General features: G+C 42.4%; 1 long non-coding RNA gene across 2 annotated transcripts in view; it reads right to left on the bottom strand.

Annotated features, from left to right (window-relative positions):
• Window positions 1–13,823, bottom strand: part of LOC111936633 (uncharacterized) — a 51,631-nt gene that overhangs the window by 37,322 nt on the left and 486 nt on the right. For both annotated transcript variants that reach the window (XR_015277713.1, XR_015277714.1), the window contains exons 2-4: window positions 6,087–6,199; window positions 3,830–3,876; window positions 1,971–2,226 (exon numbers count right to left, since the gene is read on the bottom strand). This is a non-coding gene — a long non-coding RNA (uncharacterized LOC111936633). The remainder of the gene's footprint in view (window positions 1–1,970; window positions 2,227–3,829; window positions 3,877–6,086; window positions 6,200–13,823) is intronic.

The following is a 13,823-nucleotide window of genomic DNA, read 5'->3' on the forward strand; positions in this document are numbered from 1 at the left end:
GACGCTTTTGTTGGGAGGATCTAAACTGAGCTCCAGGCCTTGCCAGCTGTGGAGAGAAGCAGATGGATCTGCAGTATAAAAATAGATGGAAGCAGACTTGTTCTGCCTCTTTTCTTCACCAGCTCAAAGTACAGTCCCAGAGGTGCCTGGTCAGCAGAACCAGAGCAGGGAACTGGGTGCTTTGCAGCTGCCAGTCTGCCTGGAGCCCATTAGCTATTGTCAGAGACAGAAATTTATCTCTCCTCAGTCCCATTGCCTTACAGCTGCCGTGTGGACAATCTTGTTTGCTTGCAGCTGTTGGCAGCACGTTGCATCCCATTTCCCTGGGGCAACTAAAGCAGGAGAATGGGACATTTCTGTGAGACATTATGTCCCTGAAAGAGGTATTAGTCTGTGGCTATGGCCTCTGAGATGTCTGTTCAGCACTTTAGGACATGTGCTGAAGACTTGCACCAGTGTCAGAGGCTGTTCCAATAGCTGACTGGTAGATTTTGCAGCATCTAAAACTTTTGTGTATTGCACATGGAAATCTCACTTTTTCCCAACCCAAACTACAGGGGGAACATTTTGGACTGGTATTATCTTTGTTGTTGCTCCAAGTGACTTAGCTGGTTGTTCATACAAAAACCCTGAGTTAAAACACCTTCCAAAGGCTCACCAACCTTTGTCTCTTATGTAGATTAAAAGGGGGTGTCCTCTGTGGGTACCTCCAGGCCCTGTTGTTCATCCCAGTGCTTTCCATCCAAGATTAGAGTTTTTTCAGCTCAAAAATACAATGGTTCTTGTGTACAAAAGCAATTGAGAGACTATACCAATATCTGTTACAGGCAGGACATGTCCCTGTCAGTCCATCAGTCCTGTGTTTGCATAAAATCCCCTTCTCAGCTGGCATCCCCCCTCCATCCCTCCCTGCTAACTGAATAAGGAGCACGTAGATGTTTCCTGAAGGGGCTTTCTAAAGGCACTAATTCAATTAGGGCATCTTCCTGTAATGAATGTTCCTGAGGTAAGGTAATTGAAGCTGACTCTGCTTGGGCGGGTGGGGGTAACAGGGCAGCACTGCTGACAGAGATCATGGGATTAATAGAATAAAATTTATTGTTCCAATACATTCAAATGTGTTGTCTCTTTTTATGCTCCCCAACTTCTACCTGTGCTGTTTTGAAGATGGTTGCACTCTTCCTCTCCTCCTCATTTTTATTTTTTTTTCCATTTCATCTTGTGAATCTGTTCTGCACTTTTTTCAGTTTTAGCTTTTTGTTTCTTTCTGGTTTCTTCTCCTCTGCCTCATGTTCTCCTGCTTCCTGTAAAGGTGTGTGCTGTGGTGTGCCAGGCAGACGCCCTGAGCCTGGCCATACCTCTCTACACTGACATCCAAGTATATACTGGCTGATTCCCTGACATTTCTATTGCCAAATAGCAGCAAGAAGGGAAGAGGGAGCAAAGAATAGCATTGTTGGGAGAAACCAGGTCAGAGGTTGAGGTGGGAGTGCAAATGGAGCTCTTTTGATAAGAAATTTCCAAAAGGTTGCAGATAGTTTCTCATCAGGAATATTCTCCTTGATCACAGACCCCTGTGCTCTCATTTGGTGCTGGGAGTCAGGAAATAGTGGCAGCATTGAGCCTTTCCACTTATCTACAGCATTTCCTTTTGCTTGTTGGGGAGCAGAAAGGGTTGTCTGAAGGGCTTGTGTTTTATCTGAATAAGTTTGATTTGCCAAGTAGAGGCAATTGCTGTTCCTATACCTTGGGAAGCACATGGTGGGGGAAAGGTGACTTCTGGAGCCCAGGGATTGGGGTTTTTCCTCACACATCTAGAAAGCCTGGGTTGACAGAACTGCTGACAAGAACCTACCAGTAACATGCCAGTAAACAGACTAGGAAGCATCTGCCCTGCATTTCAATAGTGAAAACTTGACATTTAACCCCTGACTGTTTCTTTTTTTAGCTGCTTAATGTTTGGTACTTACAGGAATGTCTCAGCCACTGAATTGATAGGATTCAGCTCACAAAATGTTTCATCTCTAGTGACTGTCATGAGAGGTCTCCACACTTCATGGGGGAGCTCAGTGTTGCCTCCACTTTCGACAGTCAAATGCTGGGATCTGGTGGGATGGAGCCTTCACAGAAAATTCCAGCAGCATTGCAGGAAAGGTGGGATCAAAACTGGGGGCTCCAGCAGTCCAGACCAGACCTCACTTCCATCTCCACATCTCCAGTGAAACCCTAGATACAAACCAGAATCAGGATTAAACGTGTGCTTGGTGCAGCACAGCAGGGGAAACATCCTCCAAAACACAGCCCTTCTTTGGGCATTAACCTGATTTGGGCATTAACTTGGTCTAATAATTCAGCAGTATTTGAACCACAAGTGCAGCATGTGTATAGTGGTACCTCCGTTTTTCCAGGTGGCCACCGGGGGTCATTTTTACTTTTGTTTTACATTGTTGAACTCGGACAGGATGCTCGAGCTGAGGACAGGAGCCGTGAGTGCTCCCTCTGCTGTCTGTGGTCTTTCAGGTTGCTGGCTAATCTGGTCCCTGCTCAGACTAAATGATTTGCTGTGCTGGAGATGATACTGGAGGCCGTTTGGCCTGCAGATGGTTCTGTAAAGGACCCGCCAAATACATTTGTTACTGTTTATATGCAAGGCCCAGTGTGACTCACAGCCCGTGTGTGACTGTGAATTCAGGTTTGGACCGAGTGTAATATCCCAATGAGAAGGGATGGATGTGTCAGTTTTGTATTCAGCTGAGGATGGACTGGACTGGGGGACACTCATGCAAGTGGTCTTTCCTGAGGAGGTGACACCTGCGATGTGTCATCCTGCATGAGATGAGAGGAAATAAAATCCTTTCCAGTTTTGGGTAGAAATCTCAGGTCTGTAAAGCAGCTTCTTCCATGGACTTCTCTGATTTCACTTTAATAGGAATGATGGAGAGTCCAGGAGACACCAGGACACATGACTTGACTCAGTGTCAAGACTAAGGCCCTTTTAGGGAGCTGCCAAGAAGTCAAGGGGGAATGGGGCAACCACAAAGGATTTTTAAAAGCAATTAAGCAATTTAAGAGCAAAAGTGCCTCTAAATTACTCTGAATGTTGGGATTATTAAGCTTACTAACCCTGGTCCTTATTTGTTAGGGTAAAGATAGAAAACATTTTGACTATTTGAACTGGGCAGTACCTTGCCAGAGAGCAGCAGCAGCAAGTTGGGGGGCAGCCCTTCCCTTTGCATTGGGCTTTTGTGGCTTCTCATTTCATGTTTATGAGGCCTCCTTTTGCTTTTGGAGGGTCTTCCCCTTTGTTTGCTTGCTTTGTGGGGCTTTTTGTGCCCTCAGCACTCTCTATTTGCAAACCACATTCTGGAATGGTGCTTAGGAAGACATTCCTGTGTTGCTGTAACATAATTGATCCTTTGTTATGGTATTTCACTTAGTTCAGGTGCCCCTGAAGGATGAGCAACCGTGGTCAGAAGCAACAAGGTTTTCTGGCTGTGATTGTTGACTGGCCTGGCAACTAATAAAAGTGCTATTTTTCTTCACCTTGGTTAAAATGCAAACATGTCCCTACATGCACAAGACATGGAGGTTCAATAAACCCAAAGGGCTCACTATTAAGGTAAGTCATCCTGAGAGGCTGGGCATTGATGGTTTTCTACATTTAAGAAAATAAATTACCTTAAATATCTTTTTTGCTGCTAAGTTTGGCCCATGCTTTGTTAGCAGCTGTACACATTAAACAAGCTAAAATAAAATCTAGCATAAAAAAAATAAGATACAGAAATAAGACAAAGGAATTACAGAAAAAAGCAGCAATCTGATCATGTACCTGAGTTCATCCAGACCATACGGAAACAGTGAATTGTAATCAGGCAGCTGAAAGACAAAATGGTAGTAATTTTAGAAGTTTTGTTTGAGTTTATAAAAGTAAGTAAGAGCATACTTATAGGCCAAGTATACATGGATGAGGGAAGCTGGATCACTGGCAAATCAGAGGCAGGAAGAAAGAGGTAGATGTGGAGTCAGGACTGGAAAGGGTTATTGCCTGAGATATGAGTATTTTGTCTAATGCATAAGGTGAAGAAAGGTGAAGAAAGGCCACAGGCATATTAGTTATTTGCAAATTACACTATGTCTTCCCTCCCTCTGCCCAATTTCAGCCATTGTGTGGAGCAGGCAGCAATATGTGTGCATCTGCATCCATCCATCTTCATAACAGCTGGGTTAAATTGCACTTTAGGAATATCATTTGCAGGCAGCTCTTACTGCTGCTCCCAGCCTCTGTCCAGTAATCTGTGGCTCCAGGGGCTGGGCACATTTTGAAACTGTAGTGAGACAGAAAGTATTTGTATGCTGCTATTCCTCTCACCTTTATATTCTATTATTCTGCTAAATCACTGCTTTGTAAGTAAGCATTCCTCTAGGACAGGTAATTCAAGATCTGATGATTCAACATGACTAGAGCATGATTCTTTGTACCTGTAGGAAGTGAGGAATCTTTCCACTCAGATTTTGCTTATAACCTTGGTGAGAGCTTCCACTCTGAAAACTATAGCTTTGTATATACAGAGGTTCCCAGTGGTTTGGTTTCTGAGGGGATCTTGCTAGCAGTGGAAAATTACACTACGCTAGAAGGAAACTTTGAGGACCTGCAATAGTTAACATGAAATTAGGCACATAAAGTGACCAGAGAAGCACCAACCAGCAGATGTGATAGTCAGTGTATCATTTTTTTTGTACACTGAATGCAAGGTCCAAGTGAATCTCTGAAGTGTTGCAATTCCTCAGGACCACAGCCTAACTGGATGTTGTTTTGCAATGCTGAGCAGACCTTCAGTGTAATTGCTTCTTCCCTCCCAAAGCTGGAACATCTGGATTTATAGTGACAAAAGCAATCCAGCAAGAAAGGGCATGAGAAATGGTACCCCTGGGGATTAGAAGAGATACTAGATATGGTCTGAGTTACAGCACATGTAAGACACTCTCTGGCATCCCCCAGCTGTTTCATCCCTCAGTAACAGTTCCCCTGCTGCTCTCCTCTGTTGGGAACTGCTGCCCACAGGGATGGCTCCTCAGCCAAAACATCTCCCAGAGCTCCTCTGCCATCATCTAAATGGTGACCCATCAGCCACTTTCAGTAGGAACTACTGATAACAACCTCTACCATTTTGCCCTAATACAGATTTATTAATTTACCTTTCTTTGTTTTAGGTGCATGTTGGTTAATTTTCACCTGCCACTGCTCACTTCTCTGGGGAGAACATACAACCTATATGTTACAAGATCATAAAAACACTATAGCTGAAAGGGATGCAACAGGTGACTACTGTCTCTTCCTGGGACAATTAGGAAGTTTGGTGCCTCCTGAAGGAGCTATATGGACCCTACTCACACATCTTCACCTCTGCCTGAAGTGCCTGCTAATGCTCTGTGGAGTCAGGGTGAGGAGTGTGGATGTGTAGGTGGGGAGATATGTGTCCTTCACTGCTCCTTCTGATTATCACAAGAGGAGGCTGAACTAGAGGAGCTTCCCAGGGCACAGCCTAGCTTAATGAAGGCTTTTAAAAAATATCAAATTTTATTCAGTTCCTGGAACTGAACTGATGCTGGTGACTGTCATTACACCAGGCCCAGGAGGAACTGAACTCTGTCAACGTATTTGTAAGTGATATGCTTGTGATTGCTTCCCATTGTGGAACAGAGGATGTAAAAGATGAGTGAGCAGATAGCAAAAATCTCCAGGCATGCAAATAAAGGGGGGATATGCATTTTTTCCAAAACCATTTCTTTTTGGTATGTAAAAAGAAGGGTCCTTTGTTCAGGGTATTTCTCACCCAGAGTTACATCTTGGAGAAAAGCAAGAGCTAGTGCTCATGTTGTTGCTAGTGATTAAGAATTCCCACAGGAGATCCTGTGTGTCTTTGACGTCGGCTCATTCCTTTGTGTGCTGTCTTCCTCCATCCCCATCTCTGAGGTTTTCTCTACGTCTCTCTCTCTCTCTCTCTCTCTCTCTTCTCCCATTGCCTTCTGTCCCTACCAACTTGAAACAGGATCTTTTGAATAATTGTTGACACAAGCTGTCTTACTTGTAGATGTTGCAGGGGTTGGGAAGACTCCTCAAGCAAAGAAAGTTTAGTCCTTGGGGTCATGGAAACCAGCCAGGAATTTCTGATCTCCCATTCCCAGGGGCATGAGGAGCCTGCAGAGGAAAACCAAAGGTGACCATTTCCTCAGTTTAAATGTCATTGACCTGAGTTGCAGATATTTTCCAAGACTTTTTAAGATCAAGACAGCAGTCTTGGAAATATAACTGGTAACTTGATATAGGATAATTTCAAATTATAGAGTCCTATAAAACGATAAAGGAAATTTTTATTTGAAAAGAAGAAAGCATCATCACTGTATTTTTCAATTCTTCAGAGCTTTTTTTTTTAATCACACCTGATACATGTGTGCAGCTTGTTTACTGAGGGAGATGGATATTAAATGGCCGGATATTATTTCTTGAAAGTATGAACACAGAATATCAAGATAGTCTAAAATGTTAGCTATGTGCTATAGGATCACTGAGGATAATGTGTTAGAAGGAGAAAGGAGGTGACAGTGGGACTAAAGCTGCCTCTTTTCTGTAAGGGTGATATCTTAACAGCTCTCATGGGAGGAAGGACATGTTCAACCTAATAGGATAATGGAATAATATGTTGAACATATCAGCTTTGACACAGACCATCTGGTGGCTGTAGACGCAAATAACCTAAGGAAAACAAATTTGAAATGTTTCAGGAAATGGCTATATGCATGCAGCACAGTGGGGGGGCAGGAGGGTGCTTGTGAGTAAAAGGAAAGAGATAAAAACCCCTCTCTTTGGCTGTGGGAAGAGTGTCTCACTAGTTCCTGGAAAGGACTACATTCCATCCTTAATGATATTTGGGCTATAAATTTAGTACTGTCATCTCCTCTGGACCCACAGACTCTGCACTGTGAGGTTGTTTGAGACCAAAGGTCTCATATGGAGTCTAGCTGGTAAACAGAAAAATCCCCAAAGTCAAAGAAAGAATCTTCCAACAGTTACTGTTGGAAATTTGCTCAGAAATTGTTGGTATGGTAACTATTGCTCAGCAGGGAAATTATCTCCACCAGTAGGTCATCCACAATCTCTTCCTTTCCTTCTTTCTACTGCCTTTGTGTTTCTAACACATCCTGTCTTCTCATTTATGTCCAACCAGTTGAAATTCCCAGGACTTGCACGTTGCTCAAGTCCAGTTAGGTGTTGTGTCTTGAGGAACCACGTGAGTCAGTTCTGTGTGTACAGCCTGGCTGGCCACATTTCAGCGTGTTGTGTGACCACTGTAACGTGATGACCCAGAGGCATCACTCTCATCACTCTGGGTTCCCTGTGCAGTGGCTGGGAACACGTCACCAATGACAGTACCAGTGACAAAAACGTCTAATGAGCCTTTAAAAGATGTTGAAAATACCCAGGATTTTGCAAAGGCAAATCAATCCTTGCAGATCCCCTCTTGCCTTGGTATGCAGGTGCTGTCTCACATTTGGAAGTTTGTGCTACTACAAGTCCACAGACATTTGTATGGGCTCAGGAAGGAGAGCACAGTGTTACACTCTTCATAAATACACCTTCCTTCTTCTGTGCCAGCAGCACCTCAGCAGCAAGTATCACTTTGCTGTGCAGGAATGGCTTCGATAAAAGGTACACTAATAAGATATACTCCATTGACGAGTTATTTCTGGCACAGACAGAGCTGGAAGGAAGTCAGCATTTACACACAGACACTCTGTGGCCTGGGAAGGTCTGAGAATCCTTTAAACACTTGGCTCAGAAATGGCTCTTTTCCTTTTATCTAGGAGATTTTTCCTTTCCTGTTAAGTTAATTAAACTTCTGTTTTGTCTTCCTCATGCCCTTTTGCCAGCATCTAGGCTGTTCATGAAGACACCAGTTCAATAACCATCATTTAGAGTGTCAAGCTTATGTTACTACTGTTTGTTTGCCAAGTGCAGCTGCAGCCGTCTGCCCAATTTCACATGTTGCTGTGAGCCAGAGATATTGGCCTTTACTACACAAAAGTGCTGTTGAGGCCTCACAGCATCCCTTCCATGAGTTGTCCTTAAAAAAAGGCACCTTGTGTTGTCTTCCCACATCTCTGAAAAAAGGGTTTGTTTACACTCCACAACTGATTTGGGTTGCAGTTCAAGTGAGATATTACTTCTGGTTAGTGCCCTGTATTCTCAGTAATATCACAGATATTCTCACTGTGGAATAAGAGTATGTTACTCTATAATATAAAATAAATTCTACAGCAGATCAGGTTATTTCCAAGCAGAAGTTTCCAGGCTGGGTATCAGTGTAAGTCCCTGTGTATAAAACCTCTGAAATCCTGAGAGACTTTGTCTGGGTGTCAGGGGTATGGATCAACTCACTGGGCAAATTCAATTGAAGGGCTGAAGCCCCTTTGCCACTTAGCACGGAACTGCGCTCCCACATCAGGGTGCAGCAGATGGGTCCCACAGATGCTCCATTTTTAGTTCCCTTTCCTGCCACCTAAATCACTCCACAGGTCTAGCTCCTTCTGGTCAGGAGGAGCTGTGAGCTGAATGGCTTTGGTGAGAGACTAAGGAGGAAGTATTTTAATACTGAGAATGTCCTGTCTTTGGGCCAGCCTGTGCAACCTGTACTGGAGGTCCTGTCATACAGGGCCTGTAGGAGAAACACCTTTTCCCTAATAATTCTAGTGGTGGGAAGGGTCTCATCCTCTGTGAGAGAGAGCCTTACTATAATTTCCTCAATCTCAGCATGAATGCCCTCCCAGAAAAGCAAGTTGTTGGATGTTGCTGTTCCTTTTGTGCTGTCAAGAGTGAAACTAAAGATTAATGCAGCACTGTATTGACTGCTGTGTGCAGGTTTTGACCTGCCCGAAAAATATTCAGTCCCTGTCCTGAAAGTTACCCCTTTGGTGTCCAGTTCAGTGGGCAAGCTCTGGAAACAAACCTCTTCGGGGTCCTTGTTGTGTTGCTTTAAATACCATTAAACCCCAAGCCATATAATTGAGAGCCAGGGCAGTGTACTGAATCATTTAATACTACTTTGCCACTGGCCAAGCTATTAACCAAAGCCTTCACCTAGAAAATAATGGGTCTTGGGGCCATGTATTAAGGTCACCTGGAACAATTTGCAGGTTTTTTGCATGAAATAATTTTTCAATTACTTTTTCCCCCTTTAAAACAATATATTCTGTGTTTGGTTTTAACTTGGATGGATCTGAGGTAGCTGTTTGGGATAACATTACAACCAGATCCTTTATACAGCGTTAAATGACTGAAAATTGTCCTTTTCAGAATTTCAAACAAGCTTCCTTTTAACATGATATCCCTATCAAGTGCTTTCCTAAAGTTCATACAATTCACATAGAGCTTCCACTCAGAGGGGAACTCCTTGAGGATTTTGAAGTTAGCCCTGTGATAAATTCAAGCCCATCCTTCTCAAAATCAGAGTACTCAATTCCAAATTAGATGTTTGCTAATTCCATTCTCTAACAAAAATCTTGTCAGAAATCTGGCAGTATAGAAACGTCGTGTTCCAGACTCTTCCTCATCTCTCCAGCTTTTACACTTTGAAATACCTAATTTCTGCAAGGATTGAAACAAAAGATCTTTCTCCTCCTGTGAGGGGAGGGACATCTTCCTCTTCCCAGGTTGTACCTAAAATTCATTCATTTTGGTATAGACTACTACCCTCTTTGATGAAGGATTAGAACACTATTTATAGTAGGTGCTTAAAACCAGGCTTCCTGAACCCGTGGAAAACAAATGCGCCAGATTTTATTCTTTTGTTCTTTTAATAAACTGTCCGTGAGATTCATCCCCTCCCCTCCTTTCCTGCTGGTTTACTTGCATTCTTATATGTTCAGTGTTTTTCTCTTCTGTCTTTGTTCCAGTTTATCAGCAATTTACACACAGTTGTTTCCCAGACTCCATGATTTCAACAGCAAAAATAACACTGACCTTTTGAGCCCATGAGCAATCTTGTTGGTGGTAATTTAGCAGAAAGTTACAGTAATGAACAAGAACTCTGCTCTTAAATGTTAGATCACTAAATGTGTTTTATGAGTCTTTATTACTTCTTTAATGCACTTCCTGCACACCAGGGAGACAGCCATATTCCAGGGGAGGATGAAGTTTTTAATTGGTGAAGTAGCCAATTTGTGTATCTCTTATGCTTTAAAGATACATTTTCAGGTGTGATTCAGTCAAAGCAATCAAGGAAAATGTTTCTAGCTAGAAAGACAAGAACACTAACAACAGAAGGGATCTTCCAAAGATGTATTAACTCTGAAAATTGTGAGCTGGGCTTTTCCTGTGGGAGGGAGGGGAGAGTGGCTAAAAACTTAAGATTTCACTGCTCAGATTTGGGGCCGCCTGGGGACTGCTTTGGTCCCAGGCATGCCTGAAAGCAGACAAAACGTATTGTCAACAATAAACTTCCTCAGTTTTCAGCCATTTCCCCTCACCCAGCCTTCAGAAGAGCAGGAAGTCAAAAGCAGAGGACACAAAGCCAACTAGATGAGGTTTATACCTTGGCTCTGCTGCTCTATAGGTGATTGTACCTATGGCTGTTGCAGAGTTCACAGTTAAGACAGGTAATCTAAACGCAGGGTGGGATTTTCCATCCATATCAAATTCACTCAAATTCACTTTGGCATAAGTTTACATACAGACCCATTTCTAAAACTCTAAAACACTCGAAACAGTGCTTGTAAGGATTTAAGTAGCATTAGGAAGAAAGCTTTGTCTGTAAAGGCAAAAACGCAAACCTCAAAAGCCCCACCAGAGTTAAGTGTTTTTAGCAGGAGGTACAAAGGAGTGACTTTAAAACAGAGAATTTTGGTTTTCCTGCATCACAGCACCCTTAAACCAAAGCAGGAGAGACAGGAAGGTTACCAATTCCCTTCTTTTAGCTGTGTATTAAGGAGCCTGAAGCTAGTGTTTTATCTTCCCTCTGTATTTTAGACCTTCTCCTCTCCTACACTTCTATTATGCTAATTCCCCTTCACTGCCTGTCTTTTACACTTGAAATGTTTTGAATCAGGTGTGTTTCAAGATAATTGTGTTATATTTCCACAGGAAGCAAGGGAATTTGTATTTGAGGTGAAGCAATGTAGAGAGCTGATTGCAAGTAGAATTCAGTATTTTATTTTGTGGCCATTGGAAAAGGACATTATAGAAGATAATTTTAAAGGGTATTGCAGCATTAAAAAAGCAAGCTTAGACAGAGCACCAACATCATGTGCCCTTGCAGGACACATCTGTGCCCACCCAAATCCCTTGAAAGGTGTTAATGACTAGGAGCGTGACACTGGGGATTTCTGAGGCAGCTACCGGATTAGGGACATGAGATATTCATTTATTTAGCTGCTCTGGGGAATTCTGTGTGACCAATTTCAAGGACTGACAGGTGAAGAAAGTGTCAGAAACATGATTCACATGTTGATAGTAGCAGGGTTTGTAAGAAGCTGGGTGTTTCAGAGGGAGAACATGTACTTGCTACAGCCTTAGGAAGGACAGGCAGAAATGCTGCCTTTAATCCTGCCTATGAGCACTAATTTGTGAAGCTGTTAAGCCTTTCCTCCTATCTTGGGCTACAGTGGAAAGGCTTTGTTTGTTTAAATCTTTTCTTGGGTCTTTCCCGATTTTAGCCTGAACTCCAGATATTTGGCTCTTAAATTCATTCTCCAGGGTGCTTCTGACTAATGCCAGGGTGCTATTGTGGGGTTTTACAGCTCTTGGGAACAGTCTTGCAGCACAGTGGGGACCAGCACTACCAAAGCCCAGCTTTAGCTCTGTGATGGTGTCTGTGCAACACAGGGTTTCAGCACAGAAACACACGAGAACTATTTCTGTACAGATTGAACTGTGTGGTCCTGACTTCTACACCCAACTTTATGGACCACCCTGGCTGAGGGCAATGGAGATGAAAAGCATGTGCACTTCAGAACTGTCTTGAAGGAATTTTCCCTCGTTTTGAAGCGCTTTTGTTCCATAAAATACTTACTTTCCTCTAAATCAGTTATTACAGTTTGGGTTCATACCAAAAAGTTCAGCTGTTTCCCAAAACAATTACTTGGTCCAGGTAATGCAGAACTGGGAAGTTTAAAAACAGAGGTTTGAAGAAGAATCAGATCTGGGATCTGGATTCAAGCATCCTACTTAACAGATAATTGCAATGACTGAGGTGGAACATTCAGACTTAAACCCAAGCCCTCTAATATGCTTTGTCTGGGATATGGAAGGCATCTTCCTTTATTAGGTTACTTTCCTGCTCCACATTAACATTTCGTGCTTTGAAGGTTTATTGTGTTGGCTGGAGTTATACCTTTATGTACACGCAGTCCCTATGGAATAGCCTGATCTCCTTTCATCATTATTAGTAATTCTAGGCTTGTCATTTCCTATTCATGCAGTCTGGACCTCACTGCGTTGTTGCAGGATGGTTGATATGGTGCACAGGAAATGTTCTGTTTTTTCAGGTCTCCACTGTTCCTAAGTATTCTTTTCAGGGGCTTTAGTTTTATTGCCATGAAGTCCATTTCCTACATGTAGTACAATTTACTAAATTACAAATAAACAAGGCACCAATAGAGAAGTCAGTGAAAGTTCACACTAAGAATAGAACTTGAAGAGAAAAGTTCAGTTATGTGACCTTCTTCAGGAGCTGGATACAAAATAGACCTGCTGTTTTTCCCTTTAATTTGCAGTCCAGGCAGAAAAGAACTTGAACAGTTCCCAGAGAAAGCCAGGCCCTTCTGTTTGTTTCTATGAATCCTCCAGAAATGCTTTATCTGTTGACATCCTGCCTATGCTGATATGGAAATGAACTTACTTGGCCTCCTTATTTCCCCCCTATATTGTCAGCTGATTTTTTCATTGATCTCCCTCCCTGCAATGTTTAAAGATCTGCCAGCTATGAACAGAACAAAATGTTACAGATAGGTACCTTTAAAATTGGCCATTAAAGAAAATTAGGATCACCAGATGAAAAATCTAATATATGTATCAGTCACTGCTTATTATTGCCCTTCAGGAATTTTCTTGTTTGGGAAAGAAAAGTAGTTTCACTGAAGCTTTTTCAGTTAAAAAGTGAATTAGAGAAAAAGAATCATGTGCCTCCAAGTGCCTTGATGAAACCAGACTAGCCCTGGATGCTTTCTGCCTAAAGTTAAATATTAGACACTCTCTCCCTGACACTCTTTTTTTATTTAGTCTAAAAGGCTTAATATTTAACTCAAAATACCTAACAACTGCAAATGCTTAGTGCTGAAAGCTGTTACATCCTCCAGCAGATACATAAAGCAGTGCTTAAACTCAGTGGGATATATTTAGAGATGTGTAGCCATCCCTGGACTTCATGTTCCAGTTGAATCAGAAACGCAGCTGCTATGTTGTGAACTTGTGTGTTTTTTGAAGCAGAAGGCATGGCCAGTGGTTCACTGGGAATAACTGCTTTAAACAGGGTGTCTGCCTTGTACCTGCAGAAGGAAATGTCCTTTATTTGATGCATTTTCATTTTGTCCCAAGGTCTTAATTGGCTCAATCCTTTATCTGACATTAAGTCTGGTTTTTGAATGGATTTCAAATTATAATGGGCTCAAAATCCACGTTAAAGTTATTTATTACTGGCTCATGTTCCGAGTTTTACTGCAACTTCAATGGACACACATATCCATGAGAACCACTGCCCCTTTATGACCTATTTCCAAGCCTTTTTGTTGGAAAGGTATCATTAGAAAAAGCACCTGAAGATGTTCTGCGT

This window comes from Cyanistes caeruleus, chromosome 18, assembly GCF_971803275.1.
Source record: "Cyanistes caeruleus chromosome 18, bCyaCae1.hap1.1, whole genome shotgun sequence".
In the NCBI taxonomy this organism is placed as follows: Eukaryota; Metazoa; Chordata; class Aves; order Passeriformes; family Paridae; genus Cyanistes; species Cyanistes caeruleus.